The sequence below is a fragment of the Microtus pennsylvanicus genome, chromosome 5, assembly GCF_037038515.1.
Source record: "Microtus pennsylvanicus isolate mMicPen1 chromosome 5, mMicPen1.hap1, whole genome shotgun sequence".
Lineage (NCBI taxonomy): Eukaryota > Metazoa > Chordata > Mammalia > Rodentia > Cricetidae > Microtus > Microtus pennsylvanicus.
Genome location: NC_134583.1, coordinates 103,611,422 through 103,620,809, shown reverse-complemented (window position 1 = coordinate 103,620,809; position 9,388 = coordinate 103,611,422).

The following is a 9,388-nucleotide window of genomic DNA, read 5'->3' as shown; positions in this document are numbered from 1 at the left end:
CTGGTTTCTGGTCCCACGTACACAGCTGTGCACTGTCCCCCCCACACACACACACCAGGAAGCCCAAGGCTGAAGCAAGGTTCAGGTACGACTGTACACAGATTTCTCACCACATCTCCAGGCTCACCTGGGCTCCTTGTCTGCACCTGGCCCTGAGTTCTGTCCTGCAGCCAGGAAAGATAACTTTGCAGTTTCGGACTTACCCAGTTCACTTGGCAAAGTAAGAAGGCAAAACCAGTTCTCTTTCCCATTGAGGACTAGTCTGAATGGCTGGAGGAGTGCCCGGGAAGAAAGGGTGTAGACGTACAGCGCTAAAATAACCCACAGTCCGGAAGTTAAGAACCTAGCAGGAGGGAACAGGGAACAAATGGCTAGAACTGTATAATCTGTCGTGTTGCTGGAGCCCAGAAGAGTGAGTGAGCAGATACTTGGGTTAATTTTTTTTATTCTTAGGTTTGATTTATGTTTATGAGTGTTACCTACATGTATGCATGTGATCTGCCATATGGGTGCTGAGAACCAAACCTGGGTCCCCAGTAAGAGCAGCAAGTACACTTAACACCAAGTTTTCACTCCAGTCTCTCAGGTACTTGTTTTAAAATGAATTGCTTTAGTCTTTCCATGGTGTTATAAACACATTTTAAAGCATCTTGCTGTGATCTGCTTTTAAGTATTTGTTTGGGTGAGAGGAAATGCGCTAATCTAGAGATCAGAGGACAATACACAGGAGTCGGGTCTCTCCTTCTACTATGTGCGTCCTGGGGATGGAACTCAGGTCGTCAGGTTTGACAACAAATGTCTTTACCCTCTGAGCCATCTCGACAACCCCTGTCTTCTATTAATACAGGCCTTTAATTTAGTTAACAATTCTGTCTGATGTGGTAGCATGTGCCTGTAATCATAGCACCTAGTGGGCAAAGACAGAAAGATCATGAATTTCACGCCAGCTGGAACTACATGGAGCAGTGATTCTCAACCTGTGGGTCGTGACCCCTTTGAGGGTCAAACGATCCTTTCACAGGGATCAGTTAGCATCATTCTGAATATTAGATATTTACATTACGATTTATAACAGTAGCAAAACTACAGTTATGAAGTAGCAATGAAAATAATTTTATGGTTGGAGTCACCACAACATGAGGAACTGTGTTAAAGGGCTGAAGCATTAAGTTTCTTTTAAACTTCAGATCTTTCACGGGGGAGGGGGTACGACATGACAGGGTTTCCTCTGTAGACCAGGCTGACCTCAAACTCAGAGAGATCTGCCTCCCGATGCTGGGATTAAAGGCGTGCATCACCATACCGTAGCCTGGCTAATTTTTTTAATGAAGAGTATTTAAAAATAAAAATAAATAAAATGAACAGTATTTTCTAGTTCATATCATAGTACATGTAGTTAGTTTTCAGTGGGTTTTTGAAACTTTATATTTGTGTGTTGTGTGTATGCACTGTGTGCATGTCATTGTATGTGTGGAGGTCAAAGTACAGTTTGAAGGAATTGATTATTTCCTTCCACTATATGGATCCCAGGGATCAGAACAAAATCAGGCTTGGCAACAAGCAGCCTTACCCACTAAGCCTCCAGCCCAGTCTTGTTGTTTTGAGGCTAGTTTGGGATTCGGGGTCTCACCATGAAACCCTGACTAGCCTAGAATTTGGTAGATTACGGTGCGGATCCGAGTCACGGCACCAAAAAAAAAAAAAAAAAGAATTTGGTAGATTGGCCTCAAACAGAAACCTGCCTGCCTCTGCCTCCCGAGTACTAGGATTGAAAGTGAGCACCACACACCCAGAAGCTGGTTCCTGTACTCTTGTTCTCATCTGGCTTTCAGATGTCCTGCAGTCATCAGGAGTCAGGGAGAGTCAGTTGCTGGGCTCTAGGAAAATGGAAACTTCAACTGCAGGCAGTCCCGATGGGAGTGCATTTCCCTCTCAGAGCTCTTAAAAAGAAGCGAAGGTAGAGGTGTTCCCTCAGAAGATTCTGAAGACAAACAGATGCCCATGGTTTCCATAGCAGAAATGAACGTAACTGAAATAATATGTAAAAGTTGATTTGTCTGGGGGAAATTCCATAGAGATCGATTGGTATGTTTGTTGGTGAGGAGAACAGAAAATGACTTCTTAAGATGCCCGAACCTGATTACCTAGGACTAACACAGAAACACAGAGGCTGTCTATCTAGGCTGTAAAGCAATTTCCTATCTGTAGAAAAGGAAACATGCCGACCATTGTCAGAGGCACTCTGAAACAGTGAGCTGTACATCGGTGTTGCGCTCAGGTCAGAGTCAGAGAAATGAGTCATTTCGCATGCGCTGCCCTCAGCTTCCATGAGAATGGGGAGGGGAGCTGGAAGCTTGGACAGAGGGAACGTGACGTGATGAAGACTAAGTGCACCCAGGGCCATGAGAACCGCAGAAGGAACTGTAAACAACTTAGCCTTCTCTCTCCGGAGAGACCCCTGTCCGTCTCAGAACTGTTCTGGTTTGTCAGATGAGTGTTTAGTCATGCAGAATGTCAGAGAATACGCCTGGCCTAAGCAAAGCTGTAAGACCTAGGGACACGTTGGAGATGAGGCTCCAAAACCAAAGAAACTGAGATGAGTTGGAGGGGCAGGGCTGGACTGGGGTGGGTGGGTCAGTGGCAGGGTGCTTGCCTTGCATGTACAAGGCCCTGGGTTTGATCCCCCAGACTGTAAAGTAAACAAAGCCCAGTTAATGCTCCCAGTATTTCATTGCTTTAGTGACACATCTTTTTCTGAGCATAAAGGCAAAGTAAGTACATTCAGAAAGAAGGGCTGTGTAGCCCTGTAGTGAAGCATGTGTACTGCTCCTGAAAAAAGACCTGAGTTCAATTCCCAACACCCACTTCACCATAGGGCAGCTCACACTTGGCCTGAAACAACTCCTGGAATTAACACCAGTGCCCTCTTTTGGTTTCCATGGGCACTGTACTCTCATGTGAGCGTGCGTGCACGCACGCGCACGCACACACACACACACACACACACACACACACACACACACACACAAGAAAAATGAAGACTGGAGTGGGGAAGAAGGAAGGAAAAGAGAAAAAGAAAGGAAACAAGACTGGAATCTTGCTGCTTTGGGAAAAGAGAAAAGCTGTAAGATTGAATGGCTCACTGCTAGTTACACGCAGCTGGAAGCCCCTAAGGCTTTCCCTAGAATTAGCAGAAAGCAAGCTTGCTTGCTCTGAGGCTAGGTAAATGGGGTTGTCAAGAGGTGGACTCAGAAGAAAACCCACATGCTGTCTTCAGAGAAACATGCTCCTGCCTGAAACAGCCTGAGAGCATCTCTTAGAGGAAGCAGATGGTGTGACCCTGCCTCGTCAATCAGACATTTAGGAAAGGACCTCTTGTGCTCCTGCTTCCAAGGCTGCGGTGTTTTTATAGCCTGGTCTCATGTGTTAAATACATGTAATGAGACTGAGGACTTAGCTCTGAGATTGCCTGCTTTGTTCCCATGAAGCCCTGGGTTCAGTCCCCAGTACTGCATAAACTATCACGTATGTGTAATCCCAGCACTCTGGAGATGGAGACAAGACATCCTTAGCTGTATAGAAAACTGTGCCAGCCAATCTCAGATACATGAATCTGTCTCAAAAATAAGACACCTCGCCTACTACAGGAAACAAGGTAAAAATGGTCATACTTGTCAAAAGAGCATAGATCCCTTAAACTTAGTACCTTTGAGGATGTTTATATATCAGGTAACAAGGTCAGTGTCCAACAGAAGCATTCTCAGTTACTGCCGACAAATGTGGATTTGAATTTATAATAAAAATAAGTCTGAAATATCTTAAATGGAAATGTGTAGCCTAAAAGCTTAACCCTAAATGCTAATCTTGACCAGTAACGTGGCAGCTCCTAGCCAGCAAACAAGCAGAGAAACTAGAAAGAAAACTGCAACCTTAGCAATGTGACACTCGTGAACACAGATGTTTTGTGGATTCCGTGGGCTTAGGTAGCAGAAATGGAGAGGACAAGAAGCAAATCTTCAAAAAGCATTTAATTTGGAGCCGGGCTGTGGTGGCACATGCCTTTAATGAACCACCATGTCCAACATTATGTTTCTCCAGTGCTGGAAAAGCCCAGGGCCTCACACATGGTAAGTAAAGCTCAACTGCTCAGTTATATCCTATGTGCTCCATATGTCCCTGATGGTCAAATTTCTAGAGTTTTGTTTATAAAAGGGGAAGAAAAGACATGTCTAAAAGTCATTCTACTCTCAGGACAGCAGCCCAAGCCCCTTGCTCTATATGAGCACCTGCTGTGTGCTCTCACCAAGTGAGGCTTGCTGTTTACTAAAGTGCTGCCTGCGCCACCCACCAGAGAGGCAGCTCATCCGTGGGGTCACCCCTGGACATCCACTCGGGTTCACAGGGTGGTGTCTGGAGGACAGCCACGGCCGAGTTCTGAATTCTTAAGCTCTCTCATCAGTTCTCCACTTCAAGTAGCCTCTGGTGACCTTGGCAGTGAAGCACTTGCTTCTTGTTTCTGCCCTCTTGAACTGAATTCAGTCTCTTCTGCTCCGTCCTGCCACCACAAATTCAGGTCTTCCTAGGTCAAGATGCCACATTTAAAGTTTGTTGAGAAAACTAACTCATCTTCCATTCTGAGCTGGGTCTAATGAGTTTCTCTTAGGCTCTGTGTCCTCTTTAAGAAAAGCCAAGTTCAAATGTAATATCCTGTAACATCACTGTGGAAAGTGGGCTGTGTAAATGTCTAGGGTTGCACCAAGCAGGCACAAGGGTTTCAACTTCTGTGCCTTTCTTCTCGCAGAGGACACATGGCCCTTGATTAAGAAAGAGCTAAAATCCTATCTCCCCTCTGAGTTTACTGTTCTCACATTAGCTTTGTTTAAGCAAACAACCTTGGTGTTTGCAAAATCATGGCCTGTGGTCAGTTTTGTGCAGCCAGTAAACTGAGAATGGTCTTTATCTCTTTAAATGGTTGAGAGTTGTAGTCACAAGCCATGACGAATAGATGCAATGCAAATGGAAGTGTCTATAATAAAATACTATTGGAATGCAACTATTCATATGCATTTATACACTGCCTGTGACCACAAGGCAGCTGAATGGTTGTGACAGAGACTACAGGGTTCACAGTGACTTGACAGGAGAAGATCACAACCTCAATTCCAGCTCTTAGCTATCGTGTCTTCTTTTGGAGGTAGAGATTGTGTTGGGGATCTAAAACCTCAAGCATACTAGATATGTGGTCACGCACACTACATATGTGGTCACGCACACTACATATGTGGTCACGCACACTACATATGTGGTCATGCACGCTAGATATGTGGTCACGCACACGAGATATGTGGTCACGCACACTACATATGTGGTCACGCACACAAGATATGTGATCATGCACGCTAGATATGTGGTCATGCACACGAGATATGTGGTCACGCACACTACATATGTGGTCACGCACACTACATATGTGGTCACGCACACGAGGTGTGGTCATGCACACTACATATGTGCTCTATCACTGAACTCTATCCCTCCACCTCTTCTTTCTTTTGAGACAGGGTCTTAACTGGGTTGCTCAGGTTGGCCTTTCACTCACTCTATAAACCAGAATAGGCTTGAACTTATAATTCCCCTGCCTCAATGTCTTGATGACAAGTCTGTATCACTAGGTCCAGTGCAGTGGGTTTTTTGTTGTTTCATTTTTGACAAGGGTAGAGATATATAGCCCAGAATAACCTTGACTCTTCTGTCTCTACCTCTCAGTGCTGGAATTACATCTCTGGGGAGGATCAACCCTGGGCTTCTAAAACCTAGGCAAACACTCGACTAACAGCTACATTCCAAGACTCTATTTTTTTCTTATATTGTTTTAGGGTTGTAGTATTTTAAATTAGAATGGGACCCATCAGTTTGCAAGTATGAATGCTGGTCCCCAGTGGGTGGAACTGTTTGGGAAGGACTAGGAGGTGTTTCACTAGGGGTAGGCTTTGAGGTCTCAAAACCTACGCTGGACCTACTATTGTACTCTCTCTCTCTCTCTCTCTGAGTTCTTAGCTCCTGCTCCAGCGCCACGCTTGCCTGTCTGCTGCCATGCTCTCCACCATGATGGTCACCAGCTAACACTCTGAAAGTGTAAGCAATTCCCCAGTTCAATGCTTTCTTCTAAAAGTTGTCTTGGTTATGTTGCCTCCCCACAGTAATAGAACAGTAAGAATGATTTATTATTTTATACGTATGAATGTTTGGCCTTCATGTATGTGTGCAACATGTGCGTGCTTGGTGTCCAAGGAGGTCAGAACTTGGTTTTGAACCGCTATTTGGGAGCTGTGAATCAAACCGGGTTCTTTGTTTATTTGTTTTGTTTTTTTGTTTGTTTTTCGAGACAGGGTTTCTCTGTGGTTTTGGAGCCTGCCCTGGAACTAGCTCTTGTAGACCAGGCTGGTCTTGAACTCACAGAGATCCGCCTGCCTCTGCCTTCCGAGTGCTGGGATTAAAGGCGTGAGCCACCACCGCCCAGCCAAACAGGGTTCTTTTGTAAGAGCAACAGTACTCTAAATTGCTGAGGCATCTCTCTAGCACCATTTTTATGTTTTTAAAGGCTAGTTTAAAAACAAGAAAGGTGGGCTGGAGAGATGGCTCAGAGGTTAAGAGCATTGCCTGTTCTTCCAGAGGCCCTGAGTTCAATTCCCAGCAACCACATGGTGGCTCACAACCATCTGTAATGGGGTCTGGTGGCCTTTTCTGGCCTGCAGGCATACACACAGACAGAATATTGTATACATAATAAATAAATATTTAAAAAAAATAAAATAAACAAGCTCATCCATATTAAAAAAAAACAAGAAAGGTGTTGTTCATTGAATTACATTTTTTTTAAAAGACAGGCTCTCATGATATAGCCTTGACTGGCCTGGAACTGGATAATACAGGATGGCCTCATACTTGAAGGAATTGTGGTGGTTTGAAAGAAAATGACCCCCAAGGGAGTGGCACTATTAGAAGGTGTAGCATTGTTGAAGGAGGAGAAGGTGTGGCCTTGGTGAAGAAAGTGTGTGTCACTGTGGGCTTTGAGGTCTTCTATGCTCAAGCTACACCCATTGAGACAATGCTCCCTGCCGTGATGCTCATGGACTAACCCTCTGAAACTAAGCTCCCAATAAACTTTTTTTCCCACAGCTCACCGTGGTTGTAGTGTGTTATCACAGTAATTTAAAAAGTATCTAAGGCATAATCTATGTGTTGTTTATAGTCTTATGTTACATAGTTTCATGGTTATTTAAAAGTAATGTGTAAATCTGGAATGATGTCTTTCACCATTCAGGAGGCTGGGGTGAAGAGACTTCTCTGACTTTGAGGCCAACCTGAGCTGCTATGATTTATGAGGCAGCATGAACTATTTTGTGAATTACACATTATTTATATTACTTTTTGGGTTACATTTTAATCAGTTCTTCCTGATTAGTCATTTTACTTTCTATTTTGATAGAAAATTATTAGTATTCCGCCCTACCCCCATAATAAGTTTCTCTACCGATGCAGTAAGCCAGATCAAACCAAATTGAAAAAGTATAACAACAGGTGAGTTCTCAGGTCCCAGAGATCAAGGCCAGAGAAGTGGTGCCCTCAAATGAAAGTAGGGAGATTTTATGGGTTGTAGGTGAGGGGTGTCAGCCAAGGGCTGGGTTTCTGTTCAAGTATGGTCAAAAGCTGAGCTTAGGAGGGAACTTGGGCTGCTGGCAACTTCAGAGGAAGAAGCTGCAGTAGCTGCTGAGAATGTGGAAGTGGACTTCTCTCTGAGCAGGTGAGATTTAGAGGGGGAGGGGAACAGGACTTCCCAGACTGCAGGAGTGAGCCAGAGGTTGTGACTGAACAATTAACTACTGTTATACCTTCACATAATAGATGCTGACATAAAATCATCTCTGGGGCCCAGCTATTTCTATCTTAAATTCTATTAGTTTCATCTGTTTTGATATTAGTGACTGAACTACTTTCATTGGCCTTTTGTGTTTTAACAGCTTGGCTTTTAGCTTTTGCTTTTCTCACATGAATTCTAAGACAAGCACACCTACCCCCACATAAGCATTTGAATGTAAGTATGCACACATGAGTATGCACACACGAATGATTTTGCAGATAGCCATACATAAGAATGCACGTGTGCATATGTGTGCACACATATAAACACACACATGCGGTTTTGGTTTTATTCAAGTTGAGAAACTGCCTTCTAATAAGGAGGTTTCAATGACATGTGAGCTCTATTTTCTCCATTTGTTCCTTCTTGTGTGTCACCCTTTTCCTGGCTTTTTCATTTGCACATAAAATGAACATGAACTTTGAGCTGAGTGTGGTGGCACAGCCTAATCCCAGCATTGGAAGCAGTAGGATTGAGAGCTCAAGGCCAGACTAGGTCACATAGCCAGCTGACCAGTCTCAGCTACCAAGTGAAGCGCTTTTGAGAAAAAAGGGAAAGGCGGGCAATGGGGGGGGGGTAGAGGGAGGGAGAGGCTCTTTTACAGGAAAAAGAAGAAAAAAGAAAGCAAAATCACCAGATCTGTAATCCCAGCAACTCAAACAACTGAGGGAGGAAGGCTGAGTTCAAGGCCAACCTGGGCGACCTACTGATTCTTTGCCTCAAAACAATAAATAAAAATAAAAAAGAGCCTGGTAGTGGTGATAGATGCCCTCTATCCAGCACTCCAGGGGCAGAGGATCTCTGGTGTCAGCCTGGTCTACAGGGTGAGTTTCAGGACAGTTAGGGCTGTTACACAGAGAAATCCTGTCTTGAAAAACAAAAAATATATAAATAAGTTTAAAAAATAAAAAAGAGGGCTAAAAACAGTAGTCTAGCATGTACAAAGTCCTGAGATCAATCTCCAGCAGGACAAACTAGAAGAAAACATACATGGCTTCCCCTCTCTGTGAACTGGATAGGTGGGTCGGTAAGTGAAGGGAATGGGAACTTGGATTGGTATGCATAATGAAAAAAAGACAGTTTGTTCTCTTTTTAAAAAAAAAGTTAAATTAAGTAAAAAAAAATACATGAATGTGTTTTGATGGGGTATAACCATAAGACTTGTTACATATATGTAGATAATATTTATTATGTATATGCAAATAACCCAGAATCCAAAATAAGCCTCTCAAATCCAAAGCCTCCTGAATGGAAGCCTTTTCCATAACTCACCCTGAACTGTCTATGCTACCTACATTTTCCTCAGTTTCCTCACCTAACACAGAGAAAACAACAAAACCACACAGAGCTGCTGCACAGATTCAACGAGAAACCTAAACTCTCAGTACCATGGTTAGTACATGCTAAGAGCTTACTAAACAACAGCTAGCATGATTTGAAGAAATCACACCCATGCATGCTTGCAGA